Source organism: Carassius gibelio, chromosome A17 (assembly GCF_023724105.1).
Source record: "Carassius gibelio isolate Cgi1373 ecotype wild population from Czech Republic chromosome A17, carGib1.2-hapl.c, whole genome shotgun sequence".
NCBI lineage: Eukaryota > Metazoa > Chordata > Actinopteri > Cypriniformes > Cyprinidae > Carassius > Carassius gibelio.
In genome coordinates this window covers 18,988,916-19,002,487 of record NC_068387.1, presented here as the reverse complement: position 1 = coordinate 19,002,487, position 13,572 = coordinate 18,988,916, and positions in this window count along the sequence as shown.

Below are 13,572 nucleotides of genomic sequence, written 5' to 3'. Positions count from 1 at the left end.
TTATAACAAACAAATTATTCCAGTAGCACAAACCTAGCACAAAGGACTCCTGTGCCGAAGAGCTCTATTTATATGGAAATAGTCAGGAAGAAATTACCTTCATCACAGACACATCAGCTGCAAACTAAAACAAGAAAATAATTGGATTGGCTGGAAATGCTTGGTGCTGTTTGAAATGTGGAGGCAATAGAGATTAGAACAGGCCAAATTTAAAACAAAAATCAAGCCAGAAATGTAATTAAGAAAGCTAATTGAATCTAAAATGGGAAACATCAATATTGGATGTGATGTCTTTGGATGTAAAATGACCATAAATGTCTTGTGAACCCGCCTGCTAACTACAAAATCGCTCAAAATATTACAGACAGTAGTGTATTTTTAATCCACCTGTCACAATCACCTGCTGGAGTGCTATGAACTCCTCCAGAGGGCACTCCCTCCTTGTTCACTGTCTTTCTAACATGGACTTCATTCCCCATAATCTTTTGCCCAGTCTCATCATCACTCATTGTTTGCACCTGTGTCTCATTGGTCTTGTTAGCAAACCCATAAAAGCCCGGTTCTCCCTTTTATTCTTGGCTAATAAGTCTTGTGTGTGTCTACACTGCAACTCTAAGCTTTGTTTCTTGGGTTTGCTTCCCTGACAGTTTTGGATTACCCTTTGCCTGTGTTTTTTTGCCTGGTTATTATTGTTTGGACTGATGCCCCATGTTATAACCTTTACCTGTTTCTGGACTTTTGATTGTGGATTACCTCTTTAATAAGTACTGTGACTGGATCCTCATCTTTTGTGTACCTGTGCAGTTTTATGACACCACCTTTTGTATAATTGCTGAATACCTCGAACAAAACTTTATCCATAAATAATTTCAATTAATACTGTATCTCGCTGGATAGGGAGATAGAAAAGGTGATTTGTGTAAACCAACTGGTCAGGAACACTTATCAAATCAATCAATGATGCAGAAAAGCATGTAAACAAAAACTTGCAAATACTGCTGCTTGTGCCCACACTCATAATGTGTGTCCTGGCATCAAGAATCACTTGTTTCAGCCCAAAGGAAACATTTACCCAAATTAGTTTATCTAATGAACATGTTTTGCAAGGCTGAGAAATAAACAGCTGTTAGCATGGCAGTGAATGGGCATAAATCTTTAAATATGAGAGAGATTTACTGCTCTGACAATTATATTTGCTTCTTGATTTGCAGTCGTTTAGCATCACATTTGCCATAATAGATTTGGGTCAGGAAATTACCGTCCAATCCGAATAAACATCAACTTTCTAAAATTGTCTACACATTTAAAATCTGATCTGATAAACCGTCTGAATATCCCTAACTACAGTTTATCGTTCTGACTGTGGTTGACCATGGCAAACAGTGTTTCGCTGTTAAACTAAGACACCTCTGATATCCGGTTGTGAGAGGGAAGCTACTGAGCTTGAATAGACTATTATCATGATGTGCTAAATATAAATCCCTAATAGAGATGAATTGGCTCTCTGTCTGGTGTTTGTTCAGAGGATAGATTTTATTTTATACATTTGCTGGAGAGGGGGGTGGGAGTTTGTGGGCAGATATTGAGAAATGAGGGTGTCATCAATATCTTTGAGCAGAGATATAAGTAAAAACACACACACATAAACTGACCAGTGAAACATAAAGGTGGTCTGTGAACACAGCTAAAGCAGATAGGATGAGATACAAAGACAATGCACAAACACACAAGTGCACATTGCACTTAGGTAGGAGATATATATGGGTTGCTATAAATAAAAGCTCATTGGCCTTTTTCACACCCTCACCTTAACTAATACTTTTATAGCTAGGTCATTTGCTCTGTCTGGCTTTTTCATTTCTCCATCCGCTCACTCTCTATCTTCGAAGGTCATTTTCACTCTTTCTATTTTCTGTTCTTGCAGCCTGCTTCTTTCAACATCTCTTTCCGGCATCCTATTTTGTCCAGAAAAGTATTGTTAAAAAGTATTTCAATATTTAAGAGTACAAATATTTCTAGCTCAGTAGCAAAATAAATGTTGATTTCTAAAAATGGTACACCAATAATACAATTTATAAAGAAAACATTTGTATTAACTGAGAAAAAAAAAAAAAGAAAAGCAAAATAGGATCTCTTTCGTCATGGTCTCAGACTTTTATTTTGTAGGCATACTACTTCCTGTGTGATTGCTCATGCAAATTCTTGTTGCAATCCTAATTAAATGTTTTCGTACAAAAACATTTGTTTATACTGAAACTTAGCAATTGTCAGTGGGGAGGGTTAGTGATTCTTGTTTTCCAGAGCATTGTTGAAGAGAAAATGAAGAAAAAAATGAGAAGGAAGGGTAGATGGGTAACCGGAGTGAGAGCGGAGGCTGACTGCTCATTAGTATGAGAGGATTTTCACAGCATTGGTTAAGGACACTCATTTTCAATGGGGACACAAACAGTCTCACACATACACACTAACCAATGTCAAAGAGACAAATAAAACAAATAAATGGCAAATGTAAAACTGAGAAGGAATTGTGGTATCCATTATCCAGGCCCCACAACAAGGTGAAACCAAACATTAACCTCCCAACTTCCTCTCAGCTTTCACATTACCACTCCTGTCCAACTTTCACACAGACTAATTCTTGAACTGTCATTTTTGTTGCGTGAAGTGCAGAAAATAACTGGTGCTGTTTTAATTGTCATTGTTTTGCAGATACATTCAGAGTGTTGTTGTTGTTGTCATATTATAATGAGCTGGAATAAGGCATGTGGTGGGCTTACTGGAGGTCTTTAATGAGGGGACTTTTGCTTTCAAACAGAGGACAAGACAAAAAAAACTACATTTATAGAAATAACAGTACAGGAAAGCAGAAGTAAGTAAATTAATAATATTCCATTTCTGACACCAAAAATGCCACATTAGACAAGACAGGGTGTTTGGTGTGAATTACATTACATTTTTTCATTAAAAAATAAAAATAAAAATAAAGGAAAAAAGCGTAATCGTTTTCTGCTTAACTTCCGTTAGATGTGTATAAACAAACATGCATGCTGCACTTTGGGGGCATGGTATTACCCTCTCCTCACCCCGTCCACCCCCTCTCCATCTGCCAATCAGGTTAATTTGATCGAGCCTGGTTAATCATATCAAATTTAGAATCACAATTAAAGCTGTCAACCCACCTCTCTCCTCTCACCAATTCACACCAGTCACAGTGCTGTCTGAAATATGAATATGCTGTAAGAAAATATGGGAATGTCTGTCTGTCTGTCTGTCTGTCTACCCATCCATAAATCTATATATTTCGGGTTGGTTGGTAAATCCCTTTCTTCATGGCAACCAGTTAGATTTTTAATGTCTCAGGTATCTAAACCTATTGAAAATTAACAAAAATGACTCAAAATTCAGGATAAGGGGCCAAGAATGCCGCTGCAAAATAAAACTCAATCTAATACAGTTGTTGCAATTAAAGTGAAATCAACTGTCAGTTGCAGCATTTAAGGGTGTGGGATGATTACAATATGAGCAATTTTATTTCACAATAATGATACATTTCACAATATAGGCATTTTTATAATGTTGAAATGCTATAATTCTCATCACCAACAACATCAAAAAAACTAAAACTAGCCCATTATAAACTCCTAAGCTTACTGAAGACAAATAAAAAGGCAGTGAGAAAAAAAGTAACAAAGAAACTAATTAAATAGACCTTATGAAAACTTTAAAGACTTAGTACATTTTATCTACCAGAAATAATAAATACTACATATAGTACATTAAATGAAGTAAGTAAATGTATAAAAATGTTTTCATTGTATAAATGAAATGTATATTTATGTTTATTAAAGTTACACATGTAATTCAGTCAAGGGCAGTGTGTGAATTTTTGCAACGTTTGGCAATCATCAACCAATCACATACTTTTCTGTTGAGATTATGAATGCAGTGGCCAATCAGAGGCATTTAGGTTAGTCATCGTTGAAAGCAAGTTTTTGTTGTGGCTGAATTCTACACTCTGTTTAATTCTCTCCATTAACAACAAATTGCAGATAGAAGCTAGAGATCCATTTGTATTATTAATTAGAATTGATAAACTTTACTACAATATTAAGAGCAATAATTGTCAGCAATGTTTTTTCACATTGTTAAATTTGATACATTATGAGTTAAATTGTGTAATGCTTCTCATATGTGATTTTTTTTTTCTTTTTTAGCAGGTTCAGTGATCTCTTAAGTTGTTCCTGAGGCCATTTCAGACCGTATCCCCTAGGCTGCAGGGATAAAGGTAATCATTTGCAGATTGGCCCGCCAACATTGATGTTGGCTTAGTAGGCTTGTGGGGTATTCAGACACTTCTCATGGAACCTAATGGATTGAATATAAATTCGCCCTGCTGAGAATCCCTCTAAACCCAGCTTAGAATGATAGCTGGTTTTTTAAAATGTGGCGGCTGGTTTCTAGCTGGTTGAAAGTAGTAGACATTCCATGCATTTTAGACTACTAGGAAAAGTAGACAACTAGTTGGTCAATGTTTACCTTGTGTATTTTTTTTTCACAATACACAATACACCTGGCTGGGCTGGTAGACAATCTTAAACCAACAACAAACCAGCTCACCACTTTTAGTAGGTATAAGAGGACTCAAGAAAGTCAAGATTTCTTCAGTTTTCGTTCTCAGTCTTGTCAGCTTCCATTCTCTCAGAGCCTGCAGGATTACTCTAACAATCAACAGCAAAGCCTTTTCTATCTCAGGCCTCCAGTATATAAAGTCTCTTCCAACCTTTCTCTTTCTCAAGAAAAACTTGCGACAGGCTTTATATAGTTTCTCACTCTAGATCAACGAAAAGCCTCCGTTCACCTAATAAAGCATCTGTGCACCATATTATGAAACATTTTCAGTTTTTGTGACAGTAGTGTGAAACTCTTCCTGAACTAGATTTGCAAAGAGGACATATCACAGAGGAAGTTATTTCCATGCTCTTTTGAGTTGTATGTGCTGTGTAGACATACAATAAGGTTTCACAGTAAACATATTCATTTTAATAACTTTATTACCAGGATTCGCCCAGCTTGTGTATGGTTTATTATTGATAATTAATAAACATTATAAACATGTTTAGCAACATAACCTTTTGCACTGTAGGTTTTTATGAACCCATTATTGTAAATCTGAACAAATTCAGATGATTAATAAAAAATGTATATATGTTGCCATAATTTATATGTGAAAGTAAAACAAACTATATGTACAATAATATATAATTTTGGCCATTTTTGTATATACTTTGAAATTTATATAAAGATCGGAATTTTTTTCCTCAATTAAATTACATTTGATTTCATGATCAAGTAAAGGAAATAGTTAATTTAGAAATGCAATAATTCCTTTCTTATACTTGTATGTAGAACTAAGAACTAACTAAACTAAACAGTTTTTAGTGAAAAAAACTTGACCAAACTTATGGGTGGATTTTAAGGTAAAAAAACAACAACAACAAAAAAAAACAATTCCAAACGTTAAATCTGTACACTTTTTGTTGTGGCCCTGAAAGAAGGGCCAGTGACTTACCTCAGCTTAGATTTTGTTTCCATCAGAAAGGAAATTCACAAGCTCAAATGCCAGCTTGCTTCATTAAGCCAATGTTCTCCAATTAACAAGCATTTTTAGTTCTTCCACCGGTGAAGGGTTGCCTGGGTAAAAGTTTTGTGCTGAGAACATAAATATGATTACACGTTACTTTCAGCTAATTAAACTGAGCAATCAAAGGGCACTGAAGAAATTTAAGCCTAAATAAATTGAAACCCAACCATTTATTTCACCCTGTGATAAATCAATAAAATAAACAAAAACATTCAAGGGGCATTTCTTCAACCGTGTTCAAGCATCTTCAAAATTAAACTTAATTCAATTCAAAACTTTAATTGTGAAGTGATAACAAGAAAATTATGAATGGAGTGTAATTGCTCAAAGAGAAGTATGCAGCTTGGAGAGGACAGTAAACGAGTGAAATTAGAGTGACAGTTATCAGCTCTGTCTTTTTGAAGATCACACTGTAATTACTGTGGTAAAATTAATTTTCTTTCTTCATGTCATGAATACATAAACAGGAAATTACAGGGACACATTTTTTCAAAGTACTTACTGTGAAAAAGCAGACTTTTGTGCACTCATACACACACATACACATTCAAGCCAGCTCTACATATCTATATCTACCTTGCATCATCCTTACAACACCCTCCTGCTAAGTTTAATCAAGTGATAAATCTGGTTTCCTGTCAAGACCGACTCATCAGGTTGAACATCAAAGTGTGATTCCCTCTCAGCCATGAATACGGTCTGCCTCGACTGGACAGAAACAGACACCACACTTTCATGCACTCGCACAACATTATGGTTCCACGAGATTCATTATATCTTTCCCCATTGTATGGCAGACTCTTATCCGATTTGCACTCTCTGTGTCCTGTCTCTGTTCAACTAATGCAGCAGACAGACATCATCTGTAACAGGCCAGCGGTTTTTAGCCCACAGAGACTCAGTGAGAACATGAGAGGATTTTGTAAAGACAGCGTGGGAGAGATTAAGGCACTTTAAAGAGAAGCTATGCTACGCGCCAGATGAGGTGTTTTGGGAAATTAGTACAATTTTGTAATTTGGTATAATATTGTTGATAAGAATGCAAAGAAGAGCATGAACTGTTGTAACACATTTTGTGCTAGTTTTGTGGGTGGGGTGAATGAATACTGGGGAGTACTGATACATTCAAATCCTACTGGGAAATTGTCTTATTTACAATTTAAGGTTACTTTCTACATAAAATAAACGATGTGCACTGTGCTTTGTTCTAATTCGGTTTAAGACGGTGCTATAAACTGAACTGTTATAAACAATGTTATATTCATTATATTAGCATACTTTTAACATGCAACTCAAAGGAATAGTTCATCCAAAAATTAAAATGTGTTGTTAATAGCCTCAGGCTATTCAAGATGTAGGTTACTTTTTCTTGAGAAAACCAGTAATGAAGATTTTTAGCTGAAACCCTGGTCCTAATGATTCATAAAATGCAAGTCAGCAGCTGCCCATCTTTGAGAGTGAAAAAAAAAAAACATATCAAGGAACAAAATTACTTCCCGTGGCTTCTGCCGATATATTCTGGTGTTACGAAGCAAAACGAGCGGTCTGTGCAAAAAACTGAACACTATTTACAACATTATTTTCTGTAATCCATAGCCTCTGACAATTTGTTTCAATTAAATGGTTTAATTCACTAGTTCATTCATGTAATCCCGCAGAGATGTAACGTATTTAAAGCACCCAATAATGATGTGAAACATGTCACAAATCTCTTTAGCAGACTACTCACCTGTAATCTTAAAGGGTACCTCAGGATTTCAGGATGTCCACTTACCAGGTGCATCAGGAATCCTGAGCAGTCAGCCAGGGAATGAAAGGCACAACAGAAAGAGAGTCTGCTCAATTGCAAATGTGAAATAGTGTAATCATTTTGATTTTAATCTACTTGGAAAAGAGAGCACATCTGTAGACTTCGGAGCACAACACACACAAAAGAGAAGACAGAATAGGTTAAATATTGGACTGCCTGTAAAGAAAATAGAAAACAAACTAATATACTGTTGTGTATATTTAATAAGGAAGAATTTACACTTTATTTGAAATTCAAAAACTGAATGCTATGCACTTATAGTGTATTTTTTGATGCAGCCATGGTAAAACAACAATTTGAAAATAATTTTGCTACGCAAGTTAACTAAAGTTAGTTATCCACCTGAATGATAACATCCAGCTTACTGTAATTTGAAGCAGAAGTTTCAAGGTAACTCAGTGTGTTAACCAAATACCATACTCACAAGTTTGTGTACAGATTATGTTTCTGTCCTTTCAAAGTAACATTGAAACCACTGAAAAACTATGAGATTTGTAAAAAAAAAAAAAAAAAAAAATTAAGTAGTAGATAAACCAGGGGAGAAGAAAAAAATGGGACTTGGAGATACACACCTCAGGGTTACTGAAGGTCACTGGTGAGTCTGTTTGAGGGAGATTGAGATGGGGCCGCAGTAAACACACTCAACTCTGAGGTCACTGGAGCAGTGTGTGAAAATCAACAAAAGGTGGAGTGCAGTCGACCCATCCTGACCGGAGCATTCACACTCAGACTGCTTATCTCCCTCTGTCAGGCCTCCATCTGTTTGGCATAGCACTAACTAAAGAGCTTATAGCCATTTGAACACACACAAGCACTTGCTTCTGTCATTTAGTATCTCTCATATACCTCCATCTCAGAGCTCCTGGGAGTCACATCACATAAGTTAGAAAAGCACATCAGCATTCCTTATTCTACTGCAAGTGACTAAATCATGTTAAGATTGAGTCCCTCAAAACAAACACTAGACACAGTTACGGGAAACGTGACTCATATGGAGATTAATGTGGTAGAATCTTGGAAATGTTGAAGGGGCAGCAGGAGACAGGAAAATACCCGTCATCATTAGCATTATTGTCAAGATTGTGATCGTCCTCATTGTCTGTTTTGTATTAGACTCACGATGTCTCCTCCTGCTCACTGTCTTCTGCTTCGCTGCGGCAAGTTAATCCTGCTGACATATAAGATCGCATCTCGCTTTATCGATTAGGCTTTGTTCCTTAATGCTGGAGCTCGAGTGACATCCACACATGGCTCTTTTTAAAGAAACAGAAGCCAATATACAAGACAACCGCAGCATCTCTGTTTCAAATGTGCAACATGGTTGGAAATACTAGAAGAGTTATCATGATTTCAATGTTTTACTGTGTGGTGTATTGATGTTTTTTTTTTTTTTTTTTTTGCAACTGTCCCACAATAAATAAATCATTAGATGATTAGTGATTAAATCATAACAGTGTTTGTTAATGTTAACATTTTAAATTTTAGCTTTGGCTAATATAACATTTTGAATGAATTGAATACAATACCTGAAATCACACAGAACAGAATAAAAGAGGTAAAAGTATTGAATCAGTGTAATGGCAAAACTAGAAATGAATAATTGTATTCAACATGCACACATTAAGTTTTGAAGACTTTTACATTGTTAATAAAATACTGAATTTCAAATAAATATATTATTTGATTAATAGAAAGAACAGTATCTAAGATACATTATATAAAAATAAAATAAAATAAAAAAAGTTGTCAAAAAGCAATATTGCTGTTTTTACTTTGTTTTGGTGAGATACTTCTTTCAGAAACAAAATCTTAAACCCAAAGTTTTGAACATTATTTACAGAAAAGAAAACATTCACCTTTTTCTCCATTTTGCGATGTGCTTTAGGTCATGATGGAAGGAAAACCTTCTTCCCATTGACAGCTTTCCAGCAGATAGCAGCAGATTTTACTCAAGAACTTGAGAGTATTTCACCCCATCTATTCCTTCTAAACACCCCCATAACAGGACATTACCATGCTTTACTGTAGGAATGCTGTTATTTGGATGGTACTCACTGTACGTATGTATTATGTACTGTATGCCAGAACCACACTTTACATACATACCTATGATTACTAATGAAATCAAACTGCCATGACCTGTGAACCAAACAGACCTGTCACCCACAACAGACCACTGCTTTAGGGTGCAAATTGTCAAATTGTTATTTTAGAAAACAAGCCATTTTTTTAAGATGTAGAAAGGAGGGGTGGAAATTAAAAAGAAATCGAGCAGGTCATTATTTGAGGATGACGTGGGTATGTAAATACAAAGAGGATGAGAGAAAAGTAAAAAGAGAGGAGTGAATGTTGGTATTGGAGCAATCCTGCACTACATTAGGCTGGCGTTATGTCTGCGTTCCTTCCATACTGGGCTCATACACACAGGCAACCATACAGAAGTGAGAGACCGTTTGATCAGGTGGATGCTTGATGGATGTGATCACAATCTTCTATCATTTGCATTTTAAGGTGGGAAGCAGTGTTGTAGTCGAGACCAGCTCATTCGAGTCCGAGTCCAGATCAAGTCCAGAGAGGGTCGAGTCCGAGACAAGACCGAGTTCAGAAAGGGTCGAGTCCGAGTCAAGACCGAGTTCAGAAAGGGTCGAGTCCGAGACAAGACCGAGTTCAGAAAGGGTCGAGTCCGAGTCAAGACCGAGTTCAGAAAGGGTCGAGTCCGAGTCAAGACCGAGACCAGAGAGATTGGGTCTTTGACAAGACCTAAAGAAATCTTTAAGAGTATGTAAAATGTTTGGTGGAAACAATAAAGGGTAAAAGGGCCACATAGAATGTGGTGTAAAGTTAATTTTATTAGTATTATGAATTGTAACTTGTCAATATTAAGTGCTCATTTTCACATAACATCGTTGTACCACTATACACATCCATATAACCTTTCTAGTAAAAGTAACATTACTGTACCACTATACCTGTAAATGTTCAACTGTAACAGCTTTTACATAACTTTTAACCTTGAAGCTTAACTAATGACTGCTAATATCCTTACAATGTCTTGGATTATGTGCACTTTAGATGTTGTGAAGATTACAGATGGGCATAATTACTTTTCAAAAAAATAAGTGAGGAGACCATCCTGTTACCCAACCAAGCACGATGTGGTCTCATGATCAATCCACCCCGACTAAAAACACTCTCTACTGGTGCAGAGGAAGCGGGGACTGACAACAGTTACCATTTTATCACTTTCTGTAACACCAACGGATAATCTAATGCTTATTTCCCTGGATGGTGCATTTTAATGCAGGGTAAAATACACACTAGTCCAAGTTTTTTTTTTAGTTACGGAGGGCATACACACAAGAGCCGAGTGACTGTCCAGGAAAATTTCATCCAAAAGTGTGTATGTGCCAGGGGAAGAAAGCTGGATGAAATGCCATATAAGTTCAATGCATTCTGTCAGACATGTTTTTGGGGGGAGATGATTAGTGTTGAGACAGTCAGTCTGTGTCTGTATTCATTATATAAGTTTATAAAACGATATTTGTTTTTTTTCTGTGACCATTTTGTCCTACTTTGTAAAAATAACACAGTTGAGAGAAATAATGTAGCAATGTGGCTTTCTGGAAAGCGGGATCACTACAGGCGGATGGCAGGAGGGAAACTTAAGGCCGGTGACACACTGGCTGCGTGGCGTCTCTGCTGCGTGCCAGAAGCGTGGTGGCTGCTTCGCGTTTTCTGTGTCTTTACACACCAGAAGCGTGCCTGCACGCGGCGCTTGGCGCGCTGCTGCGGCTGTAGGAGACATAGAGAGAGGCCGCCAAAAAACCAGGCTCTTGTCTTCATGACAACAATATCCATTTTTTTTTTTTTTTTTTTTTTTTTTTTTTACATACCTACTGATAGGACACCGTCAACAGTATTGACGGCACAATAGAGTATGTTTGACAGGTGCAATATTTGAAAATCGTTCGTTCATTATTAATTTCTTTTTTAAATTACATTTATATCTGAATTTATGCCAACCTATAGACTTTCAAATATCAAAATGTCATGAATTAATATGTATTTGTGTACAAAATGACATATAAACATATTTTACTTTTTTGCCTGGAAACGCTTCCAACATGCACGCGTGTCGCGTGATAAATAGGCGTCAGTTCTATTTCTAGCATGCACGGGTTTTACGCGCGTCTCACGCAGGCAGTCTGCAAGATCTAACCTGTTAACATGGGAGCCGAATTAAAAACAGACACGCCACGCAGCTGAGACGCTTGCGCCACACATCCATTGTGTCGCTGGCCTAACGTCTCACGTCAAAAGAAAATCACCAGTCATTGGATGTCTCAAACATACATCAATTTAAATAAACATTAACATACAGTAATAATCATGAAATATTTTGATTGGGACTCGAGTGGACTCGGGCATAAGTCCGATTCCTAATATGTTCGAGTCCGAGTCAATACCGAGTCAAAATGCACACGAGTCCATGACAAGACCGAGACCATTAAAATACGGTCTCGAGACCGAGTCCAAGACCGAGTCCGAGTCTCGAGTACACAACACTGGTGGGAAGATTAGCGTCATTCACTCAGGTTTTTAAAGGGGGCTACAGAAAATCTGATGGAGTTAAAAGATCTAGATTAGAAAGTTTGGAAACGTTTGAAATGATTTTAAATATGGGCATATTCCAACTGCTACAAATAGCCAAATTCCATGAGGATTGGTTTCTAAATCTCTTCTTTCATTGCTTGTTTCAGCACTTTTAAAGTCACTTGGGGGTGGGATCTGGAAGTTTGAACTGAATCCCAGTAAGTGGGTTTGAGAAGAAAAGGCTGATGGATGCATGCCGTGTCCCCTTTAAAAGAATTAAATAGAATAAAACTGAATAATAAAATACTTACTACCTCAGTTAATTTTCAGATAAAAAAAAAAAAAAATCAAATAATAAAAAATATTCTAATGTTCCAATATTACTGTTTTTATGGTATTTTTTTTATCAAAACAAAATTAATAATTGGTAAGCATAGTTCACACAAGAATTTTAATTAAGTCATCGTTTACTCATCCTTACATCATTTCAAACTTGCATGAATTTCTTTTTATTTGTTGAACAGTTAAGAAAATATTTAGAAAAATGTCTAAATGTCTGAGTTTAAGTTCAATCATTATACTTCATCTTCACATATGGCACTTACCTTGGATTCTCTTGCAATGAACCCAAATCCAATGAATCCAAAGGTCACTTTGTGTTTTGGGGCATGTAGGGCTGATGTTTAAATGAATCTTTATTGAAATCTGGTGGCATGTCTCAACAGGAAGGTTGACTGGGCGTACTTTAAATGCTCTCTGTTGCCTATTTTGAAAAACGAAAGGATTAAGTTGGTGTCATTCTCCTTGGAATGAATGTGAACTGTCATCAGACGTCTGTTATATTCAACACTTCATTTTTCAATGCTTATTTTCTGATAATATGCCAGGCAGATGTGACCTTGGATGCCACATAGCTCATCCGTAATGCATCTGGCATCCCCTTACCATTTAAATGTTACTTTCAGCAAGGATATCTGCAAAATGACTAAATCGAAATTGTACATTTTTCAACTTGTTGTGCCATTTAACTGTCAAGCTCAAAGTGACAGATAAATTCCCCCGCTTCGGTGCCCAACGGAGTGCAGAGAGCCATACTAAGCAGCAAAGGAGCATAAGAAGTCAATTCGCTGGCATATTAAACATGAGCTTGGATCTAGCCTAAGAAGCAGATTCAGGAACATTCACACAGGTCATACATAAACTCAGTATATAACACATTTTTTAAGAAATACATGAAGCTGTAGGGGTGTACAGTGGTTAAGGCGTGCATTTGTCATTAAGGGTTGTGGGAGTCTTTTTTATATTGCTAAAACAATATATACATATAAAAGCTTTAAGAAATTAAATATGAAATAAGAAACTGATAATCTGATAGAAAAAGTGATAGAAATTTAATAAAAAATATTTAATAAAATAAAATAAAATATTTTTGGGGATTTTTAAATCTTTAAGCAAACGGATAACATAAACATTTTTTTTAGATTGTGGGGTGAAATATAACCTGAATATTTCCATAAAATATCCCTCA